Here is a 14,639-nt window from a genome sequence, read left to right as displayed (position 1 = left end):
AAATGTAGAAAATAACTTTAGCATGCTATAAAATAACCATTAGCATCATCGTATCTTCATGCTGTAATTACAATTTTAAAGCAGAAAGTGTTTCATGTGAAAGCTACTAGACTTTGTCTTATTTAGAAGCCAAATATTATGGGCTGAATAATGTCCCCCAATACCAAATTCATATGTTGAAGTCCTAACCCCCAGGACCTCGTAATGTGACTATGCTTTGAGATAAGGTCTTCGAAGAGTAAGTGACTGTGTGGTCAATGAGGTGGACCTAATCCAATCTGACTGGCGTCTTTACAGGAAGAGACGATCAGGGCACAGACACACACACACACAGAGGGGCGACCATGTGAGGACACAGGTTAAAGCAGCTGCTACAAGCCAAGGAGAGAGGCCTCGGAAGAAACCAGCCCTGCTGACACCTGATCTAAGACTTCCAGCCTCTAGGACGGTGAGAAAATAAATTTCTTTTGTTTAAGCCACCCGGTCTGTGGTACATATTTATGGCAGCCTTAACCAATGAATATAGAAGTCTATAGACACATTTTGTTTATTTTAGATGTTTACAGAAAATATATTCATTTTTGAAATTACATTATACATGATTGTTGTAAAACATTTTGCACACTGAAAACAAAAATTTAATGAAATTTCAATTTTCTTCTTTACCAGTGGTACATATCCTTCCAGAATTGTTTGCAAAAAACATATGCATATAAATGTTAAAAAGTTTTAAACCGAATAATGTACATATGGTTTATAATCAGCTCTTTCACTAAGTATTTTTAGTTTTGTTCTCCTATTTTCATCAATATAAATTTTCTTTTAATGGCTGTCTAGTTCTCCATTATATAAAAGTATGATTATCAGTCCTCTGTTATTTCTATGCTTCTCTCTAGTTTTATATCATCTAATAACCAACACACACTTATTTATTCATCTTTCCACATTTTTCCAGTAATTTCCTTAGGATAAATATCTAGGAGTTTGCAGTTTTCAGGCTTTTGATACTTTTTAAATTTTTTATTTTATTTTGTTTTTTTTTGGTTTTTTTACTCCAGGAACGAAACACCTACAACTGCAAACTAAAATAGTTGTGTTGCACTGACAACTCAAAGCCCATGAGCAGGGTTGCCATTGACGATGGGGTTTTCAGAAACAGTGAGCAACTCTTGGTAACCTCACAAAACAGAAGACAAATGTTTCAGTTTGTATAATCATTACCCAACTGGGATTCCGTGCATATCAAAAGTGTATAGAAAATAATGTGTTACCTATGAAGGGGACCAAAATTTTGCAACCTCAAAATGTGCCTTTTGGGATATTGATTTTAAGCTGGTTGTTAAGAAATACAGGAATCAGAAAGAACCTTTGACTTTCCTCCTTATCTGCCTAAAGGAATTCAGATAGAAGAAACTGCTCCAGGGAGGGAATCTTAACATATTCACCTGGCTTATTCACCTCAGCCTGTTTGAATTAGGTGTGGCGGACAGGGAGGATCCAAACAAAAATCTTTATGCAGGATTCCCCTTTGTGTTCCATTGTTTCTGGGTTGCCCAGCAAGAATTTACCATATATTTACCCTTTCTCATCTACCTATGAATTACCTACTTTCCATTTAAAATCAGAGACCCCTGCCCAAGCCTTCTTTGTCCAAAATGGCATGTAAACCTCAACTTCCCAATGCATCTTTGGGTCTCACACTATTGCAACCATGAATGTATATCCTTAATAAATTTTTGGACAGTTTTCTCCTGTTAATCTGTTTCATGTTATTAGTCCAGCCAGAAGAATTTAGAAGGTAGGAGAAAGTTATGATTTTGCACTCCCACACATAAAGTGGAGTTCAGGTCTAGGATTAGATCACTATCAATAAATTTTTTTACCTACATTTATGACCAACGAGATATCATTCAGAAATAATGCAGGCTGGGGGACAATTCTTATTGTGAAAAAAATCCCCACACATTGCAGAATGACTAACAATCCAGGCTCCTACCTACTAAGTGCCAGGAAAGTCCCTACTCGTCGTGACTACAGAAAACATCTCATAAGAATGTAGAAAATTTGGAACCTTTGTACATTGCTCACGGGAATATAGAATGGAGCAGCTGCTATGGAAAGCAGTATGGCAGTTCCTCAAAAAGTTAAACATAAAATTACCATATGATCCAGTAACTCTACTTCTGGATATATACTCAAAAGAACTGAAAATAGAGTCTCAAACAGATTCTCGTGCACCCATGTTTATAGCAGCATTAAATACAATAGCCAAATGGTGGGGACAACTCAAGAGTCTACCAACAGATGAATGCGTAAACAAAATGTGGTATATCCATGAAGCGATATATCCAAAATGTGGTATATCCATAAAGCCTTAAAAAGGAATGAAATTCTGATGCATGCTACAACATGGATGAACTTGAAGAAATGATGCTAAGGGAAATAAACCATTCTTGAAATGACAAATATTGTATGATTCTACTTATACAAGGTATCTAAAGTAGTCGAATTCACAAAAATAGAAAGAATGGTGGCTACCAGAGGCTGGGGGAGTAGAATGAGAAGTTAATGGTTAATGGTTATAGAGCTTCCGTTTGGGATGATGAAAAATTCTGGAGATGGATGGTGATGATGGTTGCACAACAATGTGAATGTACTTGATGCCACAGAACTGTACACTTAAAAACAGTTAAAATAACAAATTTTGTGTCATATTTTTTTACCCCCCCCCAAACTGGAGAAGTTGATAACAGAGGAAAATAAAATAAACTACACCAAAAAAATAGATTTCCAAAACACTCAAGTCTTAAAGCTTTGATTAAACATCATTAGACAATATATCTTTCTTAAGATAAGAATCCCTGATCTAAACACCAGACTTCAAAAGGGGAGTGATAGAAGAAGCGTGAAGGAGAATATCTCAGGGATGCCGAATTGTTTTTATCTCAAGTGCCATTGATTGCTAGAAGTTGAAGTGCTGTGCTGAGCAGGCATCTAAAACTAGACTCACCAAGGAAGAACGCCACAATCTATCAATGATGCCTTCCGTGGGCAAGAGGGAAGGAAGGCAGCCCGTGCGTCACGTGTGCGCGGGCCCAGAAATGTAAACCCTCTGATTCTGGACATCTTTCGCCTATGACTGAAGCCCCAAATCAAAACAGCTTTTTGGCAGGAAAAAACATCATTGACATATCAAGCTCCATTTCTCCACATTTCACAAAACATTGCAGAATTTAGAGCAAAGAGGAAAACATTGCGTTCAAATATTCAAAACCATCTGTATTCCACTGAACAAGAGAAACTCAGTGAGGCAGTGAAATCGGGGGAAAAAATAGAACTGGTTAGCGGATGTACAAAGCCTCGTATGGGAAGCAATCTGGAGGAATTTACACATAGGCAGCTCCAAAGTCAAGAATCCGGTAAAATTCTTACTTTTAACTTTGACCACATTTTCCCTTCATAGGCTGCCCTCTGGTGATCTTTGTAAGGAATAAACTCATCTGAGATTGAATTTACCGAGGGCAAATGGGAAAGTAAAGAGATAAGAGGCAATTCACTGCTCTAGGACCTTAGGGTGATAGAGAGAAAATGCTGTGGCTAATGATGATGATGGTGATAACGATGGTGAGATCGTGATGATGATGATGGTGGTGGCGATGGCAATAACAGCTAACACGTATGTACCATTTTTCTATATCTGGCTCCATTGCAAATGATTCGTATATATTAATTAATTTAATTCTCGCAACAATCTGTGGGGCAGGTACTTCTATGATCCCCTTTTACATAATCCTCTTTTACATGAAGCACAGAGAGGTTATGTCACTTGCCCAAGGTAACACAGCTAGGAAGGAGAGAGAAACAGGCTCCTGATATCTAGCACTAAAATATAGATCGAATACATTTTCCTAATAGCTTGTTCCTAGTTAGTATTTCATTAAGGTCCTCTCAAAGGAAAAGTATAACCTAGTAAGTGAAGGCTATCAGCCAGTCATTCACACACGTGTGTGAAGTACCTGCATCAACTATTACTCCAAATACTTGGGCGTTTTCACTGAAGGTGGGAATAGAAGGCTTTGGAGGAGAAGCCCCGTGAAGAAGAATAGGTTGTGGGGAGGGAGTTGTTGCAGTCGGAGGGCCTTGTCTCCGACATCCATCCAGAAGGCAGACACATCTGAGCAGGCATAGGAAGTCTGAGGGTGAGCGGGTTCCCAGCAAGAGGCCTATTTGCCTTGTGAATTTTCCGGGAGACTGCCGTTGGAACACATGGCCATGGTTAATTTTCCCAGGACTACGGTGGATTCCCTCCTTAAAAAGCTGGGATAGTGCATCCAAAGACCACGTATTGGTTAAAGTTGTCACTGGAAATCATTACACAATCATTTCAACTGCCTACTGATTGCAGCAGCCTCCCAAATAACCAAAATTTATATTTAGGAACAGGCTTAGAAAGTTTTATATTCACAGATGTACTGTAAACCCTGATGCGGTTTTGGGGGGTTTGTTTTGTTTTGTTTTGCTTTTGTTTTTGGTAAAGCAAGTGACTGATTTAGCTTTGATTGCAGAGGCATCCATTTCAAAGAGGCATCCACTTCAAAGACGGTTATCTCTAATAAACACAGGGCCTGCCACACAGATGAGGAGCCAGGAGCCTTCCATCCCTGAGTCACCTTTGTTTTAGAGAACTTGGTTGATTTCAATAACTGACCATTGGGCTACCTGTTTGTTTTCTGAGCTCTTAAATTCCCCGCTCCTGTGTTTTAAATTCACCAATAAAGAGTGAGCCTGTGAAACCCAGACCCCCACCCTCATCCCCAATTAAACAGAACCCCAGGCCCATCTGTGCTCTCTCTCTCTCTCTACCTGTGATGTCACTGTGTGGCCCCAGGTGTGCTGTGTAATTTCCAGGTCTTGGAAGTAATAAACCTGTATCTTTTCAGTTTCCTGATGGTTAATGCTGCAAGGCATCTTGCAGTCCTAATAAAAACTGCAAGGGCTGGTCCAGCCACAACATAGGTTATTGATAGGTGGAAACCAGTACAAAACATGGATACTGCATTTTAAGGAAAGGGAGGGGGCGGGTTTGGGAGGGCAGGGACGACAATGCTGGGACATGGTTTTCTCAGCATTGGCATAGCCTGGAAGCTCAGTAAATGTAGGCTGATAAATAAATAAAAGGAGACTACATAAAATATGCCAGGAATATCTCTAGGGTAAGAAGTCTTATTTGACATTGGCGATGTCACTGTCAGTCTCTTAGTTTCCATGGAAAACTCAGTCATAGAGGCATTTTGCATGGATTTTTCCCCAGATCCTGAAATCGCTGCATTTCTGAGTGGAGGGACAAAATTGAGGGGTGGTGGATGACATCTGCATTACGCATATCCTTTTGCTTTAAAAAAAAAAATGCTTCTTCTATGTTCTGAAGTCTCAAAGAAGTACAGCACGTGACCTCACTGGTACGGCGAATGGAATTACGTCAGTAGATGGCATTTCAGTGTAAATGTTTTAGTAAGGCCATGAGGCGGTCTGTAGGTAATATCAGCTGGCCGTATTTCAGTCAGGTAGGGTGAGTGAAAAGAGGGACCGGCTTACTACTTTAGATTGGGGGATCGGGGAGGACCTCTCTGAGGAGATGATATTTAAGCTGAGAATCAGATACATCCCAGGAGCCGGCCACGAGAAGTTGGGGGAGCCATGCGTGCAGAGCCCATAGCACGGAAAGAAGGTGCTGGTATGGCGTTAGGGAAAGATTAGGGTGAGAGAAGAGCCTGCAATCTAAGAAGGGCGCAATGAGCTGAGACTTTCTGGGCCAAGAAAGGATGGCGTTTTGGCTTTAAGTGCAGTGGAGAAAACTTGAGGGGGTGGGAAGGAGGTTTGAGCAAGGAGTGGAATGAGGTGATTTGTTTTTAGTGTTGGAAGAATGGGTTAAAGAGGACGAGAGAAGGAGCAGGGACCTTGAGGAGGCTCTTGGCAGAGGTCCAGGCCAGCAATCGTGGTGGCCGTGCTGGGCTGGAAACAGACAGAGAGAAGAGGGCAGAGCTGGAATGCGTCTCCAAAGAAGAGTAGAAAGGACCTACTTTGGATTAGTGGAGTAAGAAAAAGGGCAGAATTAAGGATTTGGTTTTGGCCTCAGCATCTGTGTGGACACTGGTACCATTTATGCAGATGAGGAAGATGGGGTGGGGTAATTGGTACTTCTCCTTTTGGAACTTGGGTGGGGAGTGGATCAAGAGTTCCGCTCAGCTCATTAATTTTGAAATGCCTGTTAGACAAAAGGGAGAAATTCTAAGGAGGACGTTGGAGAGGCAGGCCTGAAATTTTAGAGCGAGGCCAGGCAGGGGGAAACAGCCGAGCGCCCCATGCAAGTAGACAGCAAACGACACGCATTTGTACAGCATCTTAGAGCTTACAGAGCACCTCCCGGGCTCCTTGGCTCATTAACCTCAGAACCATCTGGTGAGGCAGTTACTACCTCAACAGTCTTACTGATTAATAATAATATTTTGCAGGTGCACCTCACTTTAGAGTTGCTGCAACGCTTCTTCACAGGCTGTCTCTGTCACATTTCCCCGCAGCCTGTCTCTGTCACACTTTGCTCCTCTTAACAACACTGGGAGAGAGAAGAGCATGGGCTATGGTGATCGTGTGCACAGTAATTACACCTGTCGGAACGTGTACCTACAGAGACACATATGGTTTGCATACTGGTGCTTAGGCTCTCTGAAAGCAGTCAAAAATTTTTGTCAAGTACCAAAGAGCCCTCTGCTGTTCAGACTGGGTTTATCCATTAACTGAGATTTTTCAGCGGAACAGTGTAAACGTATTGAATCAGAGTTTTTTTTAATTTTTGTAAAATGCTCTGTGGGTAGAAATTCCACATGATGACCATCAACAATTTCTAGAAGTATTTAACTAGTCATAATTAACAGTATCTCCACATTAGAAAACCCAATATTTTATTTTTCAAGAAAGCGACATGGAGAGAAAGAAAGTTCTTTTATGTTGGAGACTTACTTTTTCCCATTACTAATTACCCAAATTTACATATGGCCCTCGAATAAAAGTGGCAATTTCATGGCTAACAGAAGGTGAAAGGCATATAAACTTTTGGAATGTCTGCTGCATAGGAATGCCACATGAGATCTGTGAGTATTTCAAAAAAATTTTTAGAAGCCTTGTTATATTTACCAGTTTACTTTAACAGTTCGTGGACAGAATGGCATTTGCACTGATCCTAAAAGGATGTAAATGCATAAAGAGAAGGGTGCGACTGGGTCTTTGATGATGTAGACATTGCAGAAACTAGTGGAGAAGATTGTGCCAGGTCAAGGGAATACCCTGAACCAAGAGAATCCTAGACTCCAAAGCTGGGACACGAAACTGGAGAAGTTCCCCCAGCAGGCTTGGCTGAGCACCAGCCAGGTCTGTCCTTCATTGGGCTGCCAGTGGGGACCCCAGAAGGCTCATTTACTGGAAAGTGATGTACACGTTCCGGTCTGTGTGCTCCTTGAGGCTTTGGAAGGTGTGCGTAGCACAGTCAGAGATGGGAAGAAACAGGATAAAGAATGGTCATCTAGGCGGCTCCTATGGCCATCCACAAAAGAAATCACAAGGGCCTCAGGTAGGGTTGTAGTAATGGGAAAGAGAGAATGTAATAAAATGGAGAGGAAGGAATGCGAGAAATGGAGTTGGCAGGGAAATGGAGGAACCATTGCATCTCCCATTACACAGGGGCCTTGGAAAATAAGTTCCGCTTTTATCAACAACAAAACAATGATAGTAAATGTTTTGTACTTCTCAGGCCCACTTCTATGCGCTCCATCTTCCTTCTCCTAGGGCTGACTGCCTTATATCTCCAAGCTCATAGCTGCCCCTAGTCCTAGGACCAATTCTAACCTTACACAGGTGATAGTTCAGTAACAACTAAGAGCATTATCACCTCCTAGGGGCACAGTTGAAAATACATGAGAGCGTTTTTGATTGGTAAAATGACTTAAGGTGATTACTGAGATCTGATGGGAGGGAACCAGGGGTGCCAAACCAGGGGTAATATGCAGGAACTTCCCACACGATGCAGGATTGAACTACGTGTGACCCGATAGACCCATCATTGGGGAGCATTGTCACATTCTCCCCCTGGGTCCCAGTTTCATTGACGGGCTTCTGCTGTGTTCTCTGTAGCCTCTCTTGCAAGATTAGGTGTAGCCAGAGACCCCTGAACACAAGGCTTTGAATGCCCAAGTTCATGCAGGAAAGCATGTGACGTTCTTTTCTAGACCACTCACATCACTGCCTCCTTTCTCCATGCTTTGAGAATTTACCAAATGCCCAGCACTGTAGTCACGGCTGGTGACAGAGGCAGAGAAGGAGCCCAGGATTTAGTCCCTGCTCACAGGAATTTAACACTCCACTGAGGAATAAAAACCTAGGCCACAAAAAACGTCCTTGAACCAAACCTGATTTACATACATCAGCATGTAAATCGGCTAAGTTGCAAATTACAATACAAACTGTAAGGACTGTGGGGTTTCAGAAGAGAAGGGAATAAATGAGGACTGGAAAAGAGGAGGGATGATTAGATAAACGTTCATTAGTATTTCCCAAAGTGGTTTCCTTGGAGCCCTGGTTCAATAGAATAGCAAAAGTTGTCGTGGAGGAGAACAAGGTTCTGTGGTCAGATAAGTTTGGGAATGGCTGGGCTGTGCAAAGTCAATCAGGTTTCTGTATTCTAGGACGTCTTAGATCATCTGTCTAATGGCTGATAACTGTTGTAATTATCTGATTGAGTTTTACTCTTCAATGTTTGCTCCATTTAACATTGGTACTTTCTTCTTCTTTCTTTCTCTTTTTTAACTGGGGATCTCATACATTTGGGAAAGACCATTCCAGTCAAAGAACCAGACCCATGAAGGCATGGGCAGGGAAGGTGGGAGTGCACATGAAACGGTGGGAAAATAAGCAAAACCAGAGAAGATGGGAAACTAAGGCGGGGGGAAATCAGCAATATTTAGACTCCTGCCTCAAACCATATAGGTTCAAGTACGACCTCTGCCATCTACTAGCCACATGAACTTGAGCAGGTCACGTCACCTCTCTGGGCCCCAGTTTTCTCACACGTCAAAGATGGATAATAAGAGTATCCATCTTGTAGCATTGTTGTTAGGATTAAACATAGTGATACTTGTTTCCAGAACGAGGCTGATGGTACTGCAGGTAACGTTACGAGGCTGGAGCAGCCAGAAAGCGACGCACCTTGAAGTTAGACAGAGAGATGTGGCTGCTCTGGAAAAAGAGAGAGTCTCCTAGGTTGCTTGCGTATTTTTCTATTACTAAATATTTCCTACAAAATAAAGAATATATGTACATATATATAGGGTATGAGTATGTGTGTAGTAGATGCGAGATTTAAAGAAGACTAATATAACGAATGCTCGTGGACCCATTACTCAGCTTAAGAAGCTGAACATCCTCAGTGCACAGATGGCCTCACAGAGCCCTCTGAGGTCTGTCTCCTTCCCTCTGCATCAAAGGGAACTACAGGTCTGACTCGGGCACTTATCGATCTCTTGTTTAGCTTGGTATTTAACCACATTTGTATGTCCCCCTACATGGATTGTCTATTTTGCCTATTCCTGAACATTATCTGAGTGGGATCATACTGTACTTATTCTTCTGTGACTTCCTTTTTTTTGGTTCGACTTTATGTTCCAGAGATGTAGCCATGGTGATGCATCGTCTAGTCCATTCACCTTCCCTACTCCTTAGTGTCATATTCCGCTGAATGAACAAATCCCACCTTTCCCACCTATCCTCTGGTTAGCGAACCTTGGGGTCAACTTCCAGTGATGGGAGTGGACAGGGGGAGAAGCCTCTTGCCAGGATGGATGGAGAAGAGAGCAGAGGATCCCAAGAGACACATCCCTGCAGAGCCCGTGGACCTAGCAAGGAGCAGGCTTCTTTTTGAGCGGAAGCTCTGTAGTTTCCCTTTTGTATCCACCAACAAGTTTACAACCCTTAGAATGGCTTGCAGAAAAGCAAATAGTAAAACTCTGGGAATTCTAATATATTTCCCTGGCTTTGTTCAAAGAATCTGGCCCCAGGCAAGATACTTTGCATCTTTTAGCCTCATCTTCTTCTCTCTAAATGGAGGTCATTATCTGCCCTATTGAATCATTATGTGGCCTAACAATTAATTAAGGACAAAGGGCCCTTGGCACCTATAAAACCAAGTGGAAATGTTTGGTGCTGCTCTTAAGAACAGGTTATGCACACATCAGGGTGGAAGCACCGGCTTCCGGCTACGGCTTGAATCTTACCAAATTTTAAACTGGTCGGTTTTGTATCAACAGGACTTTCCCAAAATGTTTGGTTTCCGTGGCCTCCTGCACAGCCAAACAGGACAACCCTGGGAGGTAGACAGAGGTCCTGAAAGGTCACACCTCCCTGTGCAGGCCAGGCTAGCCCCTGCACAAAGGCCATGGTCTCATCTCCATCAGCCATCGTGTCTTGCTTTATAAAGGATCTTCAAAACCATAACTTTCCCCTCTGGCTGCCTCCTGCCTGTGGCAGGGTCAATCAACAGCATTGAAAGAATTGTTGACCCCCGGCAGTAGGTGATTGAAGGAACTGTTGCAATGCCCAACTCTAATCAAGAAATGAAATGTGTCAGACAGCAGCCCTTATAATACAGACAGCAGATCCAAATACAGACAGCCGATGCAGGTAGGTGTTCTGACACTGACACTTTGGGAACAGCAGGGAGCCTCTTAATTTGTGAATAATGCAGAGCAAAACTGAGAGCCGAGAGATGTGATTGAGGGATCCTGTTACCCACGTGTATGAGGAGAGCTGGACCGGAGGTTCACTGCAGCAGTGTTTGTATATCAAAAACTCCCAGAAACAATCTAGACATCAAAATCCCAGTAAAGAAATAAATAAAATGTGATAAGAATTTGATACAGCAATAGAAAGACATTAGCTAGATCTCCGTGTGTGCATGCATGGTTAGCTCTCAAAATATAACATGGAGTGAAAAAGTAAGTTTCTAAATGAACACTTAGTATAGTATCTATTTTATAAACATGTAAAATAATGTTATATTTTGTTCATACAAAATATGTTTAAAGGTGTGTATACTTAAAGATATATCGAACTCAAAAAGAGACTTCAGGCTTTGCTAGAAATAAATAATACCAAGATTTATTCAAGGGTCTTAGAGTTTGTAAACTGGAAACACAAACTAGGTAAAAACCCAGAAATGTTCCAAAGAAGAAAGAAAAGTTAAAAGTTTTTATAGCAAACGGTACATTTTTTGAAAATTAGCAGTCCTTCATTCTTAGCCCTAGGATTGGTCCAGGACGGTTATCAGTCAGATGATAGGCAGTCAGGATGATGGATGCCAGAAGGTCCAGAAGATGGGTACCAGGAGGTCTGGTCACATCCCAGTGGCCTGGATAATGGATGTCATGTGGATGTATATGTGAGTCCCTGGGGATAATCAGGTGGTCTGGATATGTGAGTCCTTCAGGGGCTCATGAGATGTCTACCTGGAGGTCCAGATGAATATCCAGTCATTGACACAGAACTGGAAAGTTCAAAAGAGTTTAAGTTCCCAGGCTACTTAGAATAAAAATGGAGTCTCCTCATGCTTCAACGCTCATAATGTTAATAATCTTAGCAGCCTGGGTAAAGTGAATCCACTTTATATGTTCCCTATCCTTACTCTTTCCTCAGGTATATAATGTATAATTTGAATGGGCCAGAAGGATACTCACCAAATTTTGAGCAGAGATTATCTTAGCAGGAGAGAATATGGGGAGTGAGGAAGGACCAATGAAACTTTCACTCTATCTACAGTGTTATTTCTTATATTTAAAAAGGAAGGGGGCGAGCACATATGTCCTGGTTAACTGTTGTCCATCTCGATGGTGAGGAAAAAATGGTAAGAAAAGGAAAGATGGGAAGAAGGAGCCAACTGCTTTCATTTTTTGGTTCACAGGCCTCTGGACCAATCCACAAGGACCCCCTTCCATCCTTCCTCCAGCCCCGTGAAGGGAGATGAACCCGTATCCCACTGGTTCCCTGCATCCTTCGAAGGGATATTTCTTGCTGAGACTGTGGGTAAGCAAGACCCGGAGAACAGAGTAGAACTTAGAAATGCATGGAAATAGGAAACCAAGGACCAAGATGATAGAAGGTAAGTCTGAGGAACCAGCAGCAGATCCCAAAGCTTAAAGCGCCACTAAGCCTGGCATCTCTTCGCCCATCCATGTCTTCATTAACTCTTTCATTCAGTCTACAAATGTGTCAGGCACTAAACTATGTGCTGGGGACACTATGGAAAACTTGACAAGGCCTTTAGTCCTTGAGGTGCTCACAGACCAGTGGAGGAGACAGACATCAAACAGCTCTATTTACAATACAAAGTCAAGTAGTGGTAAGAGCTACCAAGAAAATAAGTTTGGACCATGGGACAAAGCAAGCCTGGAATGAGGCTGTCTCCTTCCTTTTAGGTAGTTAGGGAAGGCCTCTGAGAAAGTCACATGGCCACAGAGACTTGGATGAAAGGAGAGGATGTTCCAGGCACAGGGAAGAGCAAGTGCAAAGGCCCGGAGGCAGGACCCCGTTAAAGAATTCTCAGAAACCAGCGTTGCAGGCCCACAAAGGGCCAAGAAAGGCGTGGTGGAAAAACGAGAAGAAAGAGCAAAGCTTTGTTGGCCAAGGTAAGGACTTGCAGATTCCCTGGTTTTCGATGAGATGCCAACCCACTGAAGAGTTTTAAGCAAAGAAATGACATGGTCTGATTTTTCTTTTAAAATGAAGTGCCAGCTCGGACACAACCAGGTGAGTGGAGCCTTCTTTTGAGTTCCAGAGCCAGAGATCTCTGAAACTAGCTGAGACATTGTGATTTATAACATATTTGGTCTTCATCCATACTTCCTGGCTCACAGCTCCCCAATCCCTTGGAATTTCCTAAGTGTAAAGAATGATCAAGGTGACTTTTGTTATGATAATGAGGTGACTTTCGGACCCCACCCAAGGGTTGGAACTGGTTGCCCAGAGAACCAACCAGGTGATTAAAGATTTGGAACTTTCTGTCTCACCTTCCCTATTGCACCTGGAGGGGGAGGGGGGCTGGGAGGGAGGGGAAAGGGGCTGGAGATTGAGTTCCATCACCAGTGGCCAAGACTGATTACTTAGTCGATCACGACTATGTAATGAAACCACCATAAAAACCCAGAAGGGCAGCTCATCTCCCTCTGCATCTCTTCATCTGGCTGTTGATTCGTATCCTTTAATTTCCTTTGTAATAAATTGGTAATCGAGTGAGTAAATGGGTTTTCTTGAGTTCTGTAAGCCATTCTAGCAAATTAATCTAACTGAAGAAGTGGGTCATTGGACCCTCCAATCTGGAGCCAGTTGATCAGAAGCCCAGGTACCAACCTGGGTTCATGATGGGCGTCTAAAGTGGAGTGCAGTCTCCTGGGACTGAACCTTTCACCTATGGAATCTGATTCAATCTCCAGGTAAATAGCATCGGAATCGAGTTGAATTGTTGGACACACTTCTGGTGTCTAAGAATTGCTTGCTGGCGTGGGGAAGGCTACACACGTTGCAATCGGGGCCCAGAAACCCCTTTTCACTAGCCTATTTCTCAGTCTTCTTCTTAGATTCAAACCTTCTTTCTCCTTTTCCAGCTGTTCATTCCATTTTTCTCGAGTGTTGACTCGGACTTTCTGCCCCCAAAGCCTGCCAGCTCCAAGATGTACTTCTGCAACTCTTCTGTCTCCTATCTGTCAACTTAGGGCTCAGAGCACACAGCAAAAGGCACATTGGCATCTTACCTGCATCAACAGAGCAGGTGTTTAGTTTTGCTTAAGACGCTTTGCAATTATTTTTGAGTTGTATGGGTGAGGGGACCCTTAGGGAAAGAGCGCTGCCCATCGCTCTGCAGATGGGGAGCTTGAGAAATAGGGAGGTGAACGCGCTCACCCAAGGTCACGTGGCTGCTGAGCGTCAGGGCTCCTGTCAACCAATCAGGGCCTCTTCCAACAACATCACATGGTCTCTCAGCAAAGATTTATAAAAGGCTGGACAACAATAAAATCAGCTTACACAACACTTCTCCCTAATGCAAATTAAGAAACTGATTTGAGGAACAGAAACTTGAAGAGAAAGTTAGTTGAACACTTAAAATAGAAGAAAATGGTCTCTCGTGTGACTGAGAGGATTATTTTTATTCTGAATAATTGCGAGGCTGCCTGTGAAGTCTTATACTCAAACTTAGAACTTTCAAAGTGCAATGTAAGCTTCTCCAGTATACCGTCCAATAACTGATATTTGCAGAGCTCAGTAGTTTGCAAAACACTGTAATCTTCCTCCTCCTCCTCTTGTTTGATCTTCACAGCAATCCTGAGAGGAGCTAAAAATCGGTATTATCATTATCCCCATTCTACAAAGGTGGAGCTTAAAGCTAAGAGAAATTAAATGACTTCCAAAAATCATGCAACCGATTTGACTTGTCCCCTCAGACTGCTGAATTCTGTTTATTTTTAGTATAAGTGATAGTAGAAGTGAACCCAATCATGAAGTTAGGAAGATGTAGATTTGCGTTTGACCGCTACATACCACAGAGA

This window comes from Pteropus medius, unplaced genomic scaffold (genome assembly GCF_902729225.1).
Source record: "Pteropus medius unplaced genomic scaffold, Ma_sr-lr_union100, whole genome shotgun sequence".
Lineage (NCBI taxonomy): Eukaryota > Metazoa > Chordata > Mammalia > Chiroptera > Pteropodidae > Pteropus > Pteropus medius.
The sequence above is the reverse complement of the archived record's forward strand: the minus strand, read 5'-3'. Positions refer to the sequence as shown.